The sequence below is a fragment of the Phyllobates terribilis genome, unplaced genomic scaffold, assembly GCF_046119375.1.
Source record: "Phyllobates terribilis strain yellow unplaced genomic scaffold, ASM4611937v1 Scaffold_540__1_contigs__length_1147954, whole genome shotgun sequence".
In the NCBI taxonomy this organism is placed as follows: domain Eukaryota; kingdom Metazoa; phylum Chordata; class Amphibia; order Anura; family Dendrobatidae; genus Phyllobates; species Phyllobates terribilis.
This window is the reverse complement of record NW_027363300.1, coordinates 261,410-278,302: the sequence shown is the minus strand read 5'-3', so window position 1 is coordinate 278,302 and position 16,893 is coordinate 261,410. Positions and strand designations below refer to the sequence as shown.

Genomic DNA, 16,893 nt, shown 5'->3' with positions numbered 1-16,893 from the left:
GTGCACAGGTATATAAAGGCTCAGAGCCTATTATGACACGCGCAGCCAGCGTTCCATTGCCACATTCCATCTACTGCAGGCAGGATACCTGGCTGGCTGAATGTCGCTGAGAAGCTCACAGAGACCGCCATAAGCAACAGTTTAACAGAATGACACAGACTAATCAACCAAACTTTTTGGGTTGGGTTCTCTTTTATAGTCTGCAGGCATTAAATGAAAGAAGTCAGTGTTCCAGCAGAAGGAGACAACGTTTCAGAAAAGGCATTGTAGCAAACAAAAAAAGAAATTTTAAGCGCAGCAGAGTAACCAGCGCACATACCTGTTAGCTCAGGTGAGTTTAAAAGGCTGCTGTTGATAACAAGGGCATTTGCTAAATAGATGGTGTGTGTGCAACAATATACTGAAAGGTCAATTATATTGTGCAGCTTATCTCACCACCTGTAGTTATTTAGGTGAAAGCTCCAAAATGCTTGCCTAATATGTCTGTTTATCCAAAAGGAAGTAAAAAGGGAGAGCTAGAAAGATAGCATTGCATCACATTACATGGCAATGCAATGCACAGTTGCTGAAGTTGAACCAAAATGAGCTTGTAATCTGGCTTCTGCAACTTTGAACATGAAAAATCCAATGAGGAGAAGAAAAGCAAAGCCAAAGAGTCCATCCCAAAATCCGACAAACAAGCAAAATGAACAAAAAACATTGAATTCAATTCTTTCTGATTTTAGAAACTGCATTAAAGAAGGGGTGCACCGGTCCTGGAGATACTGCAATACCAGGTCAATGCGTGGAGTGGACAGAGCAAGCTCTTTTTCCATCTCCCTGTTCTAAAAATCCATTTAATATATGGTCCCCAGATAGGGGACGTATCAGATATTAAACTGATAAGAACAGATACTACACTTGATCTTAGCCAAAAGGCCGAGAAGCGATAACCAGAATTGGTTTCAAACTACGGAGCCACCCAAGGATCCTGAAAAGTCCATTTGTGGAGATGAGCTCCTGGACTCCCGTTAAGAAGACATGTTGTCAACCTCTAGATCCCTTACATGCCTGCACTTTTCGGCTTGCTGCTGCTGCAATCCACGCGTTTTAGATCTGCATAACTCCACCTCTTTAAACACAGCACCTTCACCCCCTGCTGTTCCCACCCACCTCAACACCGTTGGAAGGGAGGAGAACCAATTAAGGCGGGGGGTGGGGTGGAACGAGCAGCTGTCTACCCTTAGCAGGAGGGCTCCTGATTACATACCTCTCCTGCTGCTGCTGCTGCTGCTGGCTGTCCAGCAGCAGACTGAAGGTGGCTGCTGCTGTGCACAGGTATATAAAGGCTCAGAGCCTATTATGACACGCGCAGCCAGCGTTCCATTGCCACATTCCATCTACTGCAGGCAGGATACCTGGCTGGCTGAATGTCGCTGAGAAGCTCACAGAGACCGCCATAAGCAACAGTTTAACAGAATGCCACAGACTAATCAACCAAACTTTTTGGGTTGGGTTCTCTTTTATAGTCTGCAGGCATTAAATGAAAGAAGTCAGTGTTCCAGCAGAAGGAGACAACGTTTCAGAAAAGGCATTGTAGCAAACCAAAAAAGAAATTTTAAGCGCAGCAGAGTAACCAGCGCACATACCTGTTAGCTCAGGTGAGTTTAAAAGGCTGCTGTTGATAACAAGGGCATTTGCTAAATAGATGGTGTGTGTGCAACAATATACTGAAAGGTCAATTATATTGTGCAGCTTATCTCACCACCTGTAGTTATTTAGGTGAAAGCTCCAAAATGCTTGCCTAATATGTCTGTTTATCCAAAAGGAAGTAAAAAGGGAGAGCTAGAAAGATAGCATTGCATCACATTACATGGCAATGCAATGCACAGTTGCTGAAGTTGAACCAAAATGAGCTTGTAATCTGGCTTCTGCAACTTTGAACATGAAAAATCCAATGAGGAGAAGAAAAGCAAAGCCAAAGAGTCCATCCCAAAATCCGACAAACAAGCAAAATGAACAAAAAACATTGAATTCAATTCTTTCTGATTTTAGAAACTGCATTAAAGAAGGGGTGCACCGGTCCTGGAGATACTGCAATACCAGGTCAATGCGTGGAGTGGACAGAGCAAGCTCTTTTTCCATCTCCCTGTTCTAAAAATCCATTTAATATATGGTCCCCAGATAGGGGACGTATCAGATATTAAACTGATAAGAACAGATACTACACTTGATCTTAGCCAAAAGGCCGAGAAGCGATAACCAGAATTGGTTTCAAACTACGGAGCCACCCAAGGATCCTGAAAAGTCCATTTGTGGAGATGAGCTCCTGGACTCCCGTTAAGAAGACATGTTGTCAACCTCTAGATCCCTTACATGCCTGCACTTTTCGGCTTGCTGCTGCTGCAATCCACGCGTTTTAGATCTGCATAACTCCACCTCTTTAAACACAGCACCTTCACCCCCTGCTGTTCCCACCCGCCTCAACACCGTTGGAAGGGAGGAGAACCAATTAAGGCGGGGGGTGGGGTGGAACGAGCAGCTGTCTACCCTTAGCAGGAGGGCTCCTGATTACATACCTCTCCTGCTGCTGCTGCTGCTGGCTGTCCAGCAGCAGACTGAAGGTGGCTGCTGCTGTGCACAGGTATATAAAGGCTCAGAGCCTATTATGACACGCGCAGCCAGCGTTCCATTGCCACATTCCATCTACTGCAGGCAGGATACCTGGCTGGCTGAATGTCGCTGAGAAGCTCACAGAGACCGCCATAAGCAACAGTTTAACAGAATGCCACAGACTAATCAACCAAACTTTTTGGGTTGGGTTCTCTTTTATAGTCTGCAGGCATTAAATGAAAGAAGTCAGTGTTCCAGCAGAAGGAGACAACGTTTCAGAAAAGGCATTGTAGCAAACCAAAAAAGAAATTTTAAGCGCAGCAGAGTAACCAGCGCACATACCTGTTAGCTCAGGTGAGTTTAAAAGGCTGCTGTTGATAACAAGGGCATTTGCTAAATAGATGGTGTGTGTGCAACAATATACTGAAAGGTCAATTATATTGTGCAGCTTATCTCACCACCTGTAGTTATTTAGGTGAAAGCTCCAAAATGCTTGCCTAATATGTCTGTTTATCCAAAAGGAAGTAAAAAGGGAGAGCTAGAAAGATAGCATTGCATCACATTACATGGCAATGCAATGCACAGTTGCTGAAGTTGAACCAAAATGAGCTTGTAATCTGGCTTCTGCAACTTTGAACATGAAAAATCCAATGAGGAGAAGAAAAGCAAAGCCAAAGAGTCCATCCCAAAATCCGACAAACAAGCAAAATGAACAAAAAACATTGAATTCAATTCTTTCTGATTTTAGAAACTGCATTAAAGAAGGGGTGCACCGGTCCTGGAGATACTGCAATACCAGGTCAATGCGTGGAGTGGACAGAGCAAGCTCTTTTTCCATCTCCCTGTTCTAAAAATCCATTTAATATATGGTCCCCAGATAGGGGACGTATCAGATATTAAACTGATAAGAACAGATACTACACTTGATCTTAGCCAAAAGGCCGAGAAGCGATAACCAGAATTGGTTTCAAACTACGGAGCCACCCAAGGATCCTGAAAAGTCCATTTGTGGAGATGAGCTCCTGGACTCCCGTTAAGAAGACATGTTGTCAACCTCTAGATCCCTTACATGCCTGCACTTTTCGGCTTGCTGCTGCTGCAATCCACGCGTTTTAGATCTGCATAACTCCACCTCTTTAAACACAGCACCTTCACCCCCTGCTGTTCCCACCCACCTCAACACCGTTGGAAGGGAGGAGAACCAATTAAGGCGGGGGGTGGGGTGGAACGAGCAGCTGTCTACCCTTAGCAGGAGGGCTCCTGATTACATACCTCTCCTGCTGCTGCTGCTGCTGGCTGTCCAGCAGCAGACTGAAGGTGGCTGCTGCTGTGCACAGGTATATAAAGGCTCAGAGCCTATTATGACACGCGCAGCCAGCGTTCCATTGCCACATTCCATCTACTGCAGGCAGGATACCTGGCTGGCTGAATGTCGCTGAGAAGCTCACAGAGACCGCCATAAGCAACAGTTTAACAGAATGCCACAGACTAATCAACCAAACTTTTTGGGTTGGGTTCTCTTTTATAGTCTGCAGGCATTAAATGAAAGAAGTCAGTGTTCCAGCAGAAGGAGACAACGTTTCAGAAAAGGCATTGTAGCAAACCAAAAAAGAAATTTTAAGCGCAGCAGAGTAACCAGCGCACATACCTGTTAGCTCAGGTGAGTTTAAAAGGCTGCTGTTGATAACAAGGGCATTTGCTAAATAGATGGTGTGTGTGCAACAATATACTGAAAGGTCAATTATATTGTGCAGCTTATCTCACCACCTGTAGTTATTTAGGTGAAAGCTCCAAAATGCTTGCCTAATATGTCTGTTTATCCAAAAGGAAGTAAAAAGGGAGAGCTAGAAAGATAGCATTGCATCACATTACATGGCAATGCAATGCACAGTTGCTGAAGTTGAACCAAAATGAGCTTGTAATCTGGCTTCTGCAACTTTGAACATGAAAAATCCAATGAGGAGAAGAAAAGCAAAGCCAAAGAGTCCATCCCAAAATCCGACAAACAAGCAAAATGAACAAAAAACATTGAATTCAATTCTTTCTGATTTTAGAAACTGCATTAAAGAAGGGGTGCACCGGTCCTGGAGATACTGCAATACCAGGTCAATGCGTGGAGTGGACAGAGCAAGCTCTTTTTCCATCTCCCTGTTCTAAAAATCCATTTAATATATGATCCCCAGATAGGGGACGTATCAGATATTAAACTGATAAGAACAGATACTACACTTGATCTTAGCCAAAAGGCCGAGAGCGATAACCAGAATTGGTTTCAAACTACGGAGCCACCCAAGGATCCTGAAAAGTCCATTTGTGGAGATGAGCTCCTGGACTCCCGTTAAGAAGACATGTTGTCAACCTCTAGATCCCTTACATGCCTGCACTTTTCGGCTTGCTGCTGCTGCAATCCACGCGTTTTAGATCTGCATAACTCCACCTCTTTAAACACAGCACCTTCACCCCCTGCTGTTCCCACCCGCCTCAACACCGTTGGAAGGGAGGAGAACCAATTAAGGCGGGGGGTGGGGTGGAACGAGCAGCTGTCTACCCTTAGCAGGAGGGCTCCTGATTACATACCTCTCCTGCTGCTGCTGCTGCTGGCTGTCCAGCAGCAGACTGAAGGTGGCTGCTGCTGTGCACAGGTATATAAAGGCTCAGAGCCTATTATGACACGCGCAGCCAGCGTTCCATTGCCACATTCCATCTACTGCAGGCAGGAAACCTGGCTGGCTGAATGTCGCTGAGAAGCTCACAGAGACCGCCATAAGCAACAGTTTAACAGAATGCCACAGACTAATCAACCAAACTTTTTGGGTTGGGTTCTCTTTTATAGTCTGCAGGCATTAAATGAAAGAAGTCAGTGTTCCAGCAGAAGGAGACAACGTTTCAGAAAAGGCATTGTAGCAAACCAAAAAAGAAATTTTAAGCGCAGCAGAGTAACCAGCGCACATACCTGTTAGCTCAGGTGAGTTTAAAAGGCTGCTGTTGATAACAAGGGCATTTGCTAAATAGATGGTGTGTGTGCAACAATATACTGAAAGGTCAATTATATTGTGCAGCTTATCTCACCACCTGTAGTTATTTAGGTGAAAGCTCCAAAATGCTTGCCTAATATGTCTGTTTATCCAAAAGGAAGTAAAAAGGGAGAGCTAGAAAGATAGCATTGCATCACATTACATGGCAATGCAATGCACAGTTGCTGAAGTTGAACCAAAATGAGCTTGTAATCTGGCTTCTGCAACTTTGAACATGAAAAATCCAATGAGGAGAAGAAAAGCAAAGCCAAAGAGTCCATCCCAAAATCCGACAAACAAGCAAAATGAACAAAAAACATTGAATTCAATTCTTTCTGATTTTAGAAACTGCATTAAAGAAGGGGTGCACCGGTCCTGGAGATACTGCAATACCAGGTCAATGCGTGGAGTGGACAGAGCAAGCTCTTTTTCCATCTCCCTGTTCTAAAAATCCATTTAATATATGGTCCCCAGATAGGGGACGTATCAGATATTAAACTGATAAGAACAGATACTACACTTGATCTTAGCCAAAAGGCCGAGAAGCGATAACCAGAATTGGTTTCAAACTACGGAGCCACCCAAGGATCCTGAAAAGTCCATTTGTGGAGATGAGCTCCTGGACTCCCGTTAAGAAGACATGTTGTCAACCTCTAGATCCCTTACATGCCTGCACTTTTCGGCTTGCTGCTGCTGCAATCCACGCGTTTTAGATCTGCATAACTCCACCTCTTTAAACACAGCACCTTCACCCCCTGCTGTTCCCACCCGCCTCAACACCGTTGGAAGGGAGGAGAACCAATTAAGGCGGGGGGTGGGGTGGAACGAGCAGCTGTCTACCCTTAGCAGGAGGGCTCCTGATTACATACCTCTCCTGCTGCTGCTGCTGCTGGCTGTCCAGCAGCAGACTGAAGGTGGCTGCTGCTGTGCACAGGTATATAAAGGCTCAGAGCCTATTATGACACGCGCAGCCAGCGTTCCATTGCCACATTCCATCTACTGCAGGCAGGATACCTGGCTGGCTGAATGTCGCTGAGAAGCTCACAGAGACCGCCATAAGCAACAGTTTAACAGAATGCCACAGACTAATCAACCAAACTTTTTGGGTTGGGTTCTCTTTTATAGTCTGCAGGCATTAAATGAAAGAAGTCAGTGTTCCAGCAGAAGGAGACAACGTTTCAGAAAAGGCATTGTAGCAAACCAAAAAAGAAATTTTAAGCGCAGCAGAGTAACCAGCGCACATACCTGTTAGCTCAGGTGAGTTTAAAAGGCTGCTGTTGATAACAAGGGCATTTGCTAAATAGATGGTGTGTGTGCAACAATATACTGAAAGGTCAATTATATTGTGCAGCTTATCTCACCACCTGTAGTTATTTAGGTGAAAGCTCCAAAATGCTTGCCTAATATGTCTGTTTATCCAAAAGGAAGTAAAAAGGGAGAGCTAAAGAGATAGCATTGCATCACATTACATGGCAATGCAATGCACAGTTGCTGAAGTTGAACCAAAATGAGCTTGTAATCTGGCTTCTGCAACTTTGAACATGAAAAATCCAATGAGGAGAAGAAAAGCAAAGCCAAAGAGTCCATCCCAAAATCCGACAAACAAGCAAAATGAACAAAAAACATTGAATTCAATTCTTTCTGATTTTAGAAACTGCATTAAAGAAGGGGTGCACCGGTCCTGGAGATACTGCAATACCAGGTCAATGCGTGGAGTGGACAGAGCAAGCTCTTTTTCCATCTCCCTGTTCTAAAAATCCATTTAATATATGGTCCCCAGATAGGGGACGTATCAGATATTAAACTGATAAGAACAGATACTACACTTGATCTTAGCCAAAAGGCCGAGAAGCGATAACCAGAATTGGTTTCAAACTACGGAGCCACCCAAGGATCCTGAAAAGTCCATTTGTGGAGATGAGCTCCTGGACTCCCGTTAAGAAGACATGTTGTCAACCTCTAGATCCCTTACATGCCTGCACTTTTCGGCTTGCTGCTGCTGCAATCCACGCGTTTTAGATCTGCATAACTCCACCTCTTTAAACACAGCACCTTCACCCCCTGCTGTTCCCACCCGCCTCAACACCGTTGGAAGGGAGGAGAACCAATTAAGGCGGGGGGTGGGGTGGAACGAGCAGCTGTCTACCCTTAGCAGGAGGGCTCCTGATTACATACCTCTCCTGCTGCTGCTGCTGCTGGCTGTCCAGCAGCAGACTGAAGGTGGCTGCTGCTGTGCACAGGTATATAAAGGCTCAGAGCCTATTATGACACGCGCAGCCAGCGTTCCATTGCCACATTCCATCTACTGCAGGCAGGATACCTGGCTGGCTGAATGTCGCTGAGAAGCTCACAGAGACCGCCATAAGCAACAGTTTAACAGAATGCCACAGACTAATCAACCAAACTTTTTGGGTTGGGTTCTCTTTTATAGTCTGCAGGCATTAAATGAAAGAAGTCAGTGTTCCAGCAGAAGGAGACAACGTTTCAGAAAAGGCATTGTAGCAAACCAAAAAAGAAATTTTAAGCGCAGCAGAGTAACCAGCGCACATACCTGTTAGCTCAGGTGAGTTTAAAAGGCTGCTGTTGATAACAAGGGCATTTGCTAAATAGATGGTGTGTGTGCAACAATATACTGAAAGGTCAATTATATTGTGCAGCTTATCTCACCACCTGTAGTTATTTAGGTGAAAGCTCCAAAATGCTTGCCTAATATGTCTGTTTATCCAAAAGGAAGTAAAAAGGGAGAGCTAGAAAGATAGCATTGCATCACATTACATGGCAATGCAATGCACAGTTGCTGAAGTTGAACCAAAATGAGCTTGTAATCTGGCTTCTGCAACTTTGAACATGAAAAATCCAATGAGGAGAAGAAAAGCAAAGCCAAAGAGTCCATCCCAAAATCCGACAAACAAGCAAAATGAACAAAAAACATTGAATTCAATTCTTTCTGATTTTAGAAACTGCATTAAAGAAGGGGTGCACCGGTCCTGGAGATACTGCAATACCAGGTCAATGCGTGGAGTGGACAGAGCAAGCTCTTTTTCCATCTCCCTGTTCTAAAAATCCATTTAATATATGGTCCCCAGATAGGGGACGTATCAGATATTAAACTGATAAGAACAGATACTACACTTGATCTTAGCCAAAAGGCCGAGAAGCGATAACCAGAATTGGTTTCAAACTACGGAGCCACCCAAGGATCCTGAAAAGTCCATTTGTGGAGATGAGCTCCTGGACTCCCATTAAGAAGACATGTTGTCAACCTCTAGATCCCTTACATGCCTGCACTTTTCGGCTTGCTGCTGCTGCAATCCACGCGTTTTAGATCTGCATAACTCCACCTCTTTAAACACAGCACCTTCACCCCCTGCTGTTCCCACCCGCCTCAACACCGTTGGAAGGGAGGAGAACCAATTAAGGCGGGGGGTGGGGTGGAACGAGCAGCTGTCTACCCTTAGCAGGAGGGCTCCTGATTACATACCTCTCCTGCTGCTGCTGCTGCTGGCTGTCCAGCAGCAGACTGAAGGTGGCTGCTGCTGTGCACAGGTATATAAAGGCTCAGAGCCTATTATGACACGCGCAGCCAGCGTTCCATTGCCACATTCCATCTACTGCAGGCAGGATACCTGGCTGGCTGAATGTCGCTGAGAAGCTCACAGAGACCGCCATAAGCAACAGTTTAACAGAATGCCACAGACTAATCAACCAAACTTTTTGGGTTGGGTTCTCTTTTATAGTCTGCAGGCATTAAATGAAAGAAGTCAGTGTTCCAGCAGAAGGAGACAACGTTTCAGAAAAGGCATTGTAGCAAACCAAAAAAGAAATTTTAAGCGCAGCAGAGTAACCAGCGCACATACCTGTTAGCTCAGGTGAGTTTAAAAGGCTGCTGTTGATAACAAGGGCATTTGCTAAATAGATGGTGTGTGTGCAACAATATACTGAAAGGTCAATTATATTGTGCAGCTTATCTCACCACCTGTAGTTATTTAGGTGAAAGCTCCAAAATGCTTGCCTAATATGTCTGTTTATCCAAAAGGAAGTAAAAAGGGAGAGCTAGAAAGATAGCATTGCATCACATTACATGGCAATGCAATGCACAGTTGCTGAAGTTGAACCAAAATGAGCTTGTAATCTGGCTTCTGCAACTTTGAACATGAAAAATCCAATGAGGAGAAGAAAAGCAAAGCCAAAGAGTCCATCCCAAAATCCGACAAACAAGCAAAATGAACAAAAAACATTGAATTCAATTCTTTCTGATTTTAGAAACTGCATTAAAGAAGGGGTGCACCGGTCCTGGAGATACTGCAATACCAGGTCAATGCGTGGAGTGGACAGAGCAAGCTCTTTTTCCATCTCCCTGTTCTAAAAATCCATTTAATATATGGTCCCCAGATAGGGGACGTATCAGATATTAAACTGATAAGAACAGATACTACACTTGATCTTAGCCAAAAGGCCGAGAAGCGATAACCAGAATTGGTTTCAAACTACGGAGCCACCCAAGGATCCTGAAAAGTCCATTTGTGGAGATGAGCTCCTGGACTCCCGTTAAGAAGACATGTTGTCAACCTCTAGATCCCTTACATGCCTGCACTTTTCGGCTTGCTGCTGCTGCAATCCACGCGTTTTAGATCTGCATAACTCCACCTCTTTAAACACAGCACCTTCACCCCCTGCTGTTCCCACCCGCCTCAACACCGTTGGAAGGGAGGAGAACCAATTAAGGCGGGGGGTGGGGTGGAACGAGCAGCTGTCTACCCTTAGCAGGAGGGCTCCTGATTACATACCTCTCCTGCTGCTGCTGCTGCTGGCTGTCCAGCAGCAGACTGAAGGTGGCTGCTGCTGTGCACAGGTATATAAAGGCTCAGAGCCTATTATGACACGCGCAGCCAGCGTTCCATTGCCACATTCCATCTACTGCAGGCAGGATACCTGGCTGGCTGAATGTCGCTGAGAAGCTCACAGAGACCGCCATAAGCAACAGTTTAACAGAATGCCACAGACTAATCAACCAAACTTTTTGGGTTGGGTTCTCTTTTATAGTCTGCAGGCATTAAATGAAAGAAGTCAGTGTTCCAGCAGAAGGAGACAACGTTTCAGAAAAGGCATTGTAGCAAACCAAAAAAGAAATTTTAAGCGCAGCAGAGTAACCAGCGCACATACCTGTTAGCTCAGGTGAGTTTAAAAGGCTGCTGTTGATAACAAGGGCATTTGCTAAATAGATGGTGTGTGTGCAACAATATACTGAAAGGTCAATTATATTGTGCAGCTTATCTCACCACCTGTAGTTATTTAGGTGAAAGCTCCAAAATGCTTGCCTAATATGTCTGTTTATCCAAAAGGAAGTAAAAAGGGAGAGCTAGAAAGATAGCATTGCATCACATTACATGGCAATGCAATGCACAGTTGCTGAAGTTGAACCAAAATGAGCTTGTAATCTGGCTTCTGCAACTTTGAACATGAAAAATCCAATGAGGAGAAGAAAAGCAAAGCCAAAGAGTCCATCCCCAAATCCGACAAACAAGCAAAATGAACAAAAAACATTGAATTCAATTCTTTCTGATTTTAGAAACTGCATTAAAGAAGGGGTGCACCGGTCCTGGAGATACTGCAATACCAGGTCAATGCGTGGAGTGGACAGAGCAAGCTCTTTTTCCATCTCCCTGTTCTAAAAATCCATTTAATATATGGTCCCCAGATAGGGGACGTATCAGATATTAAACTGATAAGAACAGATACTACACTTGATCTTAGCCAAAAGGCCGAGAAGCGATAACCAGAATTGGTTTCAAACTACGGAGCCACCCAAGGATCCTGAAAAGTCCATTTGTGGAGATGAGCTCCTGGACTCCCGTTAAGAAGACATGTTGTCAACCTCTAGATCCCTTACATGCCTGCACTTTTCGGCTTGCTGCTGCTGCAATCCACGCGTTTTAGATCTGCATAACTCCACCTCTTTAAACACAGCACCTTCACCCCCTGCTGTTCCCACCCGCCTCAACACCGTTGGAAGGGAGGAGAACCAATTAAGGCGGGGGGTGGGGTGGAACGAGCAGCTGTCTACCCTTAGCAGGAGGGCTCCTGATTACATACCTCTCCTGCTGCTGCTGCTGCTGGCTGTCCAGCAGCAGACTGAAGGTGGCTGCTGCTGTGCACAGGTATATAAAGGCTCAGAGCCTATTATGACACGCGCAGCCAGCGTTCCATTGCCACATTCCATCTACTGCAGGCAGGATACCTGGCTGGCTGAATGTCGCTGAGAAGCTCATAGAGACCGCCATAAGCAACAGTTTAACAGAATGCCACAGACTAATCAACCAAACTTTTTGGGTTGGGTTCTCTTTTATAGTCTGCAGGCATTAAATGAAAGAAGTCAGTGTTCCAGCAGAAGGAGACAACGTTTCAGAAAAGGCATTGTAGCAAACCAAAAAAGAAATTTTAAGCGCAGCAGAGTAACCAGCGCACATACCTGTTAGCTCAGGTGAGTTTAAAAGGCTGCTGTTGATAACAAGGGCATTTGCTAAATAGATGGTGTGTGTGCAACAATATACTGAAAGGTCAATTATATTGTGCAGCTTATCTCACCACCTGTAGTTATTTAGGTGAAAGCTCCAAAATGCTTGCCTAATATGTCTGTTTATCCAAAAGGAAGTAAAAAGGGAGAGCTAGAAAGATAGCATTGCATCACATTACATGGCAATGCAATGCACAGTTGCTGAAGTTGAACCAAAATGAGCTTGTAATCTGGCTTCTGCAACTTTGAACATGAAAAATCCAATGAGGAGAAGAAAAGCAAAGCCAAAGAGTCCATCCCAAAATCCGACAAACAAGCAAAATGAACAAAAAACATTGAATTCAATTCTTTCTGATTTTAGAAACTGCATTAAAGAAGGGGTGCACCGGTCCTGGAGATACTGCAATACCAGGTCAATGCGTGGAGTGGACAGAGCAAGCTCTTTTTCCATCTCCCTGTTCTAAAAATCCATTTAATATATGGTCCCCAGATAGGGGACGTATCAGATATTAAACTGATAAGAACAGATACTACACTTGATCTTAGCCAAAAGGCCGAGAAGCGATAACCAGAATTGGTTTCAAACTACGGAGCCACCCAAGGATCCTGAAAAGTCCATTTGTGGAGATGAGCTCCTGGACTCCCGTTAAGAAGACATGTTGTCAACCTCTAGATCCCTTACATGCCTGCACTTTTCGGCTTGCTGCTGCTGCAATCCACGCGTTTTAGATCTGCATAACTCCACCTCTTTAAACACAGCACCTTCACCCCCTGCTGTTCCCACCCGCCTCAACACCGTTGGAAGGGAGGAGAACCAATTAAGGCGGGGGGTGGGGTGGAACGAGCAGCTGTCTACCCTTAGCAGGAGGGCTCCTGATTACATACCTCTCCTGCTGCTGCTGCTGCTGGCTGTCCAGCAGCAGACTGAAGGTGGCTGCTGCTGTGCACAGGTATATAAAGGCTCAGAGCCTATTATGACACGCGCAGCCAGCGTTCCATTGCCACATTCCATCTACTGCAGGCAGGATACCTGGCTGGCTGAATGTCGCTGAGAAGCTCACAGAGACCGCCATAAGCAACAGTTTAACAGAATGCCACAGACTAATCAACCAAACTTTTTGGGTTGGGTTCTCTTTTATAGTCTGCAGGCATTAAATGAAAGAAGTCAGTGTTCCAGCAGAAGGAGACAACGTTTCAGAAAAGGCATTGTAGCAAACCAAAAAAGAAATTTTAAGCGCAGCAGAGTAACCAGCGCACATACCTGTTAGCTCAGGTGAGTTTAAAAGGCTGCTGTTGATAACAAGGGCATTTGCTAAATAGATGGTGTGTGTGCAACAATATACTGAAAGGTCAATTATATTGTGCAGCTTATCTCACCACCTGTAGTTATTTAGGTGAAAGCTCCAAAATGCTTGCCTAATATGTCTGTTTATCCAAAAGGAAGTAAAAAGGGAGAGCTAGAAAGATAGCATTGCATCACATTACATGGCAATGCAATGCACAGTTGCTGAAGTTGAACCAAAATGAGCTTGTAATCTGGCTTCTGCAACTTTGAACATGAAAAATCCAATGAGGAGAAGAAAAGCAAAGCCAAAGAGTCCATCCCAAAATCCGACAAACAAGCAAAATGAACAAAAAACATTGAATTCAATTCTTTCTGATTTTAGAAACTGCATTAAAGAAGGGGTGCACCGGTCCTGGAGATACTGCAATACCAGGTCAATGCGTGGAGTGGACAGAGCAAGCTCTTTTTCCATCTCCCTGTTCTAAAAATCCATTTAATATATGGTCCCCAGATAGGGGACGTATCAGATATTAAACTGATAAGAACAGATACTACACTTGATCTTAGCCAAAAGGCCGAGAAGCGATAACCAGAATTGGTTTCAAACTACGGAGCCACCCAAGGATCCTGAAAAGTCCATTTGTGGAGATGAGCTCCTGGACTCCCGTTAAGAAGACATGTTGTCAACCTCTAGATCCCTTACATGCCTGCACTTTTCGGCTTGCTGCTGCTGCAATCCACGCGTTTTAGATCTGCATAACTCCACCTCTTTAAACACAGCACCTTCACCCCCTGCTGTTCCCACCCGCCTCAACACCGTTGGAAGGGAGGAGAACAAATTAAGGCGGGGGGTGGGGTGGAACGAGCAGCTGTCTACCCTTAGCAGGAGGGCTCCTGATTACATACCTCTCCTGCTGCTGCTGCTGCTGGCTGTCCAGCAGCAGACTGAAGGTGGCTGCTGCTGTGCACAGGTATATAAAGGCTCAGAGCCTATTATGACACGCGCAGCCAGCGTTCCATTGCCACATTCCATCTACTGCAGGCAGGATACCTGGCTGGCTGAATGTCGCTGAGAAGCTCACAGAGACCGCCATAAGCAACAGTTTAACAGAATGCCACAGACTAATCAACCAAACTTTTTGGGTTGGGTTCTCTTTTATAGTCTGCAGGCATTAAATGAAAGAAGTCAGTGTTCCAGCAGAAGGAGACAACGTTTCAGAAAAGGCATTGTAGCAAACCAAAAAAGAAATTTTAAGCGCAGCAGAGTAACCAGCGCACATACCTGTTAGCTCAGGTGAGTTTAAAAGGCTGCTGTTGATAACAAGGGCATTTGCTAAATAGATGGTGTGTGTGCAACAATATACTGAAAGGTCAATTATATTGTGCAGCTTATCTCACCACCTGTAGTTATTTAGGTGAAAGCTCCAAAATGCTTGCCTAATATGTCTGTTTATCCAAAAGGAAGTAAAAAGGGAGAGCTAGAAAGATAGCATTGCATCACATTACATGGCAATGCAATGCACAGTTGCTGAAGTTGAACCAAAATGAGGTTGTAATCTGGCTTCTGCAACTTTGAACATGAAAAATCCAATGAGGAGAAGAAAAGCAAAGCCAAAGAGTCCATCCCAAAATCCGACAAACAAGCAAAATGAACAAAAAACATTGAATTCAATTCTTTCTGATTTTAGAAACTGCATTAAAGAAGGGGTGCACCGGTCCTGGAGATACTGCAATACCAGGTCAATGCGTGGAGTGGACAGAGCAAGCTCTTTTTCCATCTCCCTGTTCTAAAAATCCATTTAATATATGGTCCCCAGATAGGGGACGTATCAGATATTAAACTGATAAGAACAGATACTACACTTGATCTTAGCCAAAAGGACGAGAAGCGATAACCAGAATTGGTTTCAAACTACGGAGCCACCCAAGGATCCTGAAAAGTCCATTTGTGGAGATGAGCTCCTGGACTCCCGTTAAGAAGACATGTTGTCAACCTCTAGATCCCTTACATGCCTGCACTTTTCGGCTTGCTGCTGCTGCAATCCACGCGTTTTAGATCTGCATAACTCCACCTCTTTAAACACAGCACCTTCACCCCCTGCTGTTCCCACCCGCCTCAACACCGTTGGAAGGGAGGAGAACCAATTAAGGCGGGGGGTGTGGTGGAACGAGCAGCTGTCTACCCTTAGCAGGAGGGCTCCTGATTACATACCTCTCCTGCTGCTGCTGCTGGCTGTCCAGCAGCAGACTGAAGGTGGCTGCTGCTGTGCACAGGTATATAAAGGCTCAGAGCCTATTATGACACGCGCAGCCAGCGTTCCATTGCCACATTCCATCTACTGCAGGCAGGATACCTGGCTGGCTGAATGTCGCTGAGAAGCTCACAGAGACCGCCATAAGCAACAGTTTAACAGAATGCCACAGACTAATCAACCAAACTTTTTGGGTTGGGTTCTCTTTTATAGTCTGCAGGCATTAAATGAAAGAAGTCAGTGTTCCAGCAGAAGGAGACAACGTTTCAGAAAAGGCATTGTAGCAAACCAAAAAAGAAATTTTAAGCGCAGCAGAGTAACCAGCGCACATACCTGTTAGCTCAGGTGAGTTTAAAAGGCTGCTGTTGATAACAAGGGCATTTGCTAAATAGATGGTGTGTGTGCAACAATATACTGAAAGGTCAATTATATTGTGCAGCTTATCTCACCACCTGTAGTTATTTAGGTGAAAGCTCCAAAATGCTTGCCTAATATGTCTGTTTATCCAAAAGGAAGTAAAAAGGGAGAGCTAGAAAGATAGCATTGCATCACATTACATGGCAATGCAATGCACAGTTGCTGAAGTTGAACCAAAATGAGCTTGTAATCTGGCTTCTGCAACTTTGAACATGAAAAATCCAATGAGGAGAAGAAAAGCAAAGCCAAAGAGTCCATCCCAAAATCCGACAAACAAGCAAAATGAACAAAAAACATTGAATTCAATTCTTTCTGATTTTAGAAACTGCATTAAAGAAGGGGTGCACCGGTCCTGGAGATACTGCAATACCAGGTCAATGCGTGGAGTGGACAGAGCAAGCTCTTTTTCCATCTCCCTGTTCTAAAAATCCATTTAATATATTGTCCCCAGATAGGGGACGTATCAGATATTAAACTGATAAGAACAGATACTACACTTGATCTTAGCCAAAAGGCCGAGAAGCGATAACCAGAATTGGTTTCAAACTACGGAGCCACCCAAGGATCCTGAAAAGTCCATTTGTGGAGATGAGCTCCTGGACTCCCGTTAAGAAGACATGTTGTCAACCTCTAGATCCCTTACATGCCTGCACTTTTCGGCTTGCTGCTGCTGCAATCCACGCGTTTTAGATCTGCATAACTCCACCTCTTTAAACACAGCACCTTCACCCCCTGCTGTTCCCACCCGCCTCAACACCGTTGGAAGGGAGGAGAACCAATTAAGGCGGGGGGTGGGGTGGAACGAGCAGCTGTCTACCC

The 16,893-nt window shown here is 44.8% G+C and overlaps 13 non-coding genes across 13 annotated transcripts; all 13 read right to left on the bottom strand.

Moving 5' to 3' along the window:
• Positions 1-739: 739 nt before the first annotated feature.
• On the bottom strand, positions 740-930 carry LOC141232620 (U2 spliceosomal RNA). Its single transcript, XR_012298805.1, has one exon. It is a non-coding gene; the product is annotated as a U2 spliceosomal RNA (small nuclear RNA).
• A 1,118-nt stretch (positions 931-2,048) lies between these two features.
• Positions 2,049-2,239, bottom strand: LOC141232619 (U2 spliceosomal RNA). The gene has a single exon (XR_012298804.1). It is a non-coding gene; the product is annotated as a U2 spliceosomal RNA (small nuclear RNA).
• A 1,115-nt stretch (positions 2,240-3,354) lies between these two features.
• LOC141232618 (U2 spliceosomal RNA) lies at positions 3,355-3,545 on the bottom strand. The gene has a single exon (XR_012298803.1). It is a non-coding gene; the product is annotated as a U2 spliceosomal RNA (small nuclear RNA).
• Positions 3,546-4,660: 1,115 nt separating this feature from the next.
• Positions 4,661-4,852, bottom strand: LOC141232458 (U2 spliceosomal RNA). Its single transcript, XR_012298709.1, has one exon. It is a non-coding gene; the product is annotated as a U2 spliceosomal RNA (small nuclear RNA).
• Positions 4,853-5,965: 1,113 nt separating this feature from the next.
• Positions 5,966-6,156, bottom strand: LOC141232617 (U2 spliceosomal RNA). The gene has a single exon (XR_012298802.1). It is a non-coding gene; the product is annotated as a U2 spliceosomal RNA (small nuclear RNA).
• Positions 6,157-7,271: 1,115 nt separating this feature from the next.
• LOC141232616 (U2 spliceosomal RNA) lies at positions 7,272-7,462 on the bottom strand. Its single transcript, XR_012298801.1, has one exon. It is a non-coding gene; the product is annotated as a U2 spliceosomal RNA (small nuclear RNA).
• Positions 7,463-8,577: 1,115 nt separating this feature from the next.
• LOC141232615 (U2 spliceosomal RNA) lies at positions 8,578-8,768 on the bottom strand. Its single transcript, XR_012298800.1, has one exon. It is a non-coding gene; the product is annotated as a U2 spliceosomal RNA (small nuclear RNA).
• A 1,115-nt stretch (positions 8,769-9,883) lies between these two features.
• Positions 9,884-10,074, bottom strand: LOC141232613 (U2 spliceosomal RNA). Its single transcript, XR_012298798.1, has one exon. It is a non-coding gene; the product is annotated as a U2 spliceosomal RNA (small nuclear RNA).
• Positions 10,075-11,189: 1,115 nt separating this feature from the next.
• Positions 11,190-11,380, bottom strand: LOC141232612 (U2 spliceosomal RNA). The gene has a single exon (XR_012298797.1). It is a non-coding gene; the product is annotated as a U2 spliceosomal RNA (small nuclear RNA).
• A 1,115-nt stretch (positions 11,381-12,495) lies between these two features.
• LOC141232611 (U2 spliceosomal RNA) lies at positions 12,496-12,686 on the bottom strand. Its single transcript, XR_012298796.1, has one exon. It is a non-coding gene; the product is annotated as a U2 spliceosomal RNA (small nuclear RNA).
• A 1,115-nt stretch (positions 12,687-13,801) lies between these two features.
• On the bottom strand, positions 13,802-13,992 carry LOC141232610 (U2 spliceosomal RNA). The gene has a single exon (XR_012298795.1). It is a non-coding gene; the product is annotated as a U2 spliceosomal RNA (small nuclear RNA).
• Positions 13,993-15,107: 1,115 nt separating this feature from the next.
• LOC141232449 (U2 spliceosomal RNA) lies at positions 15,108-15,298 on the bottom strand. The gene has a single exon (XR_012298700.1). It is a non-coding gene; the product is annotated as a U2 spliceosomal RNA (small nuclear RNA).
• A 1,112-nt stretch (positions 15,299-16,410) lies between these two features.
• LOC141232376 (U2 spliceosomal RNA) lies at positions 16,411-16,601 on the bottom strand. Its single transcript, XR_012298629.1, has one exon. It is a non-coding gene; the product is annotated as a U2 spliceosomal RNA (small nuclear RNA).
• Between the last annotated feature and the right edge of the window lie 292 nt (positions 16,602-16,893).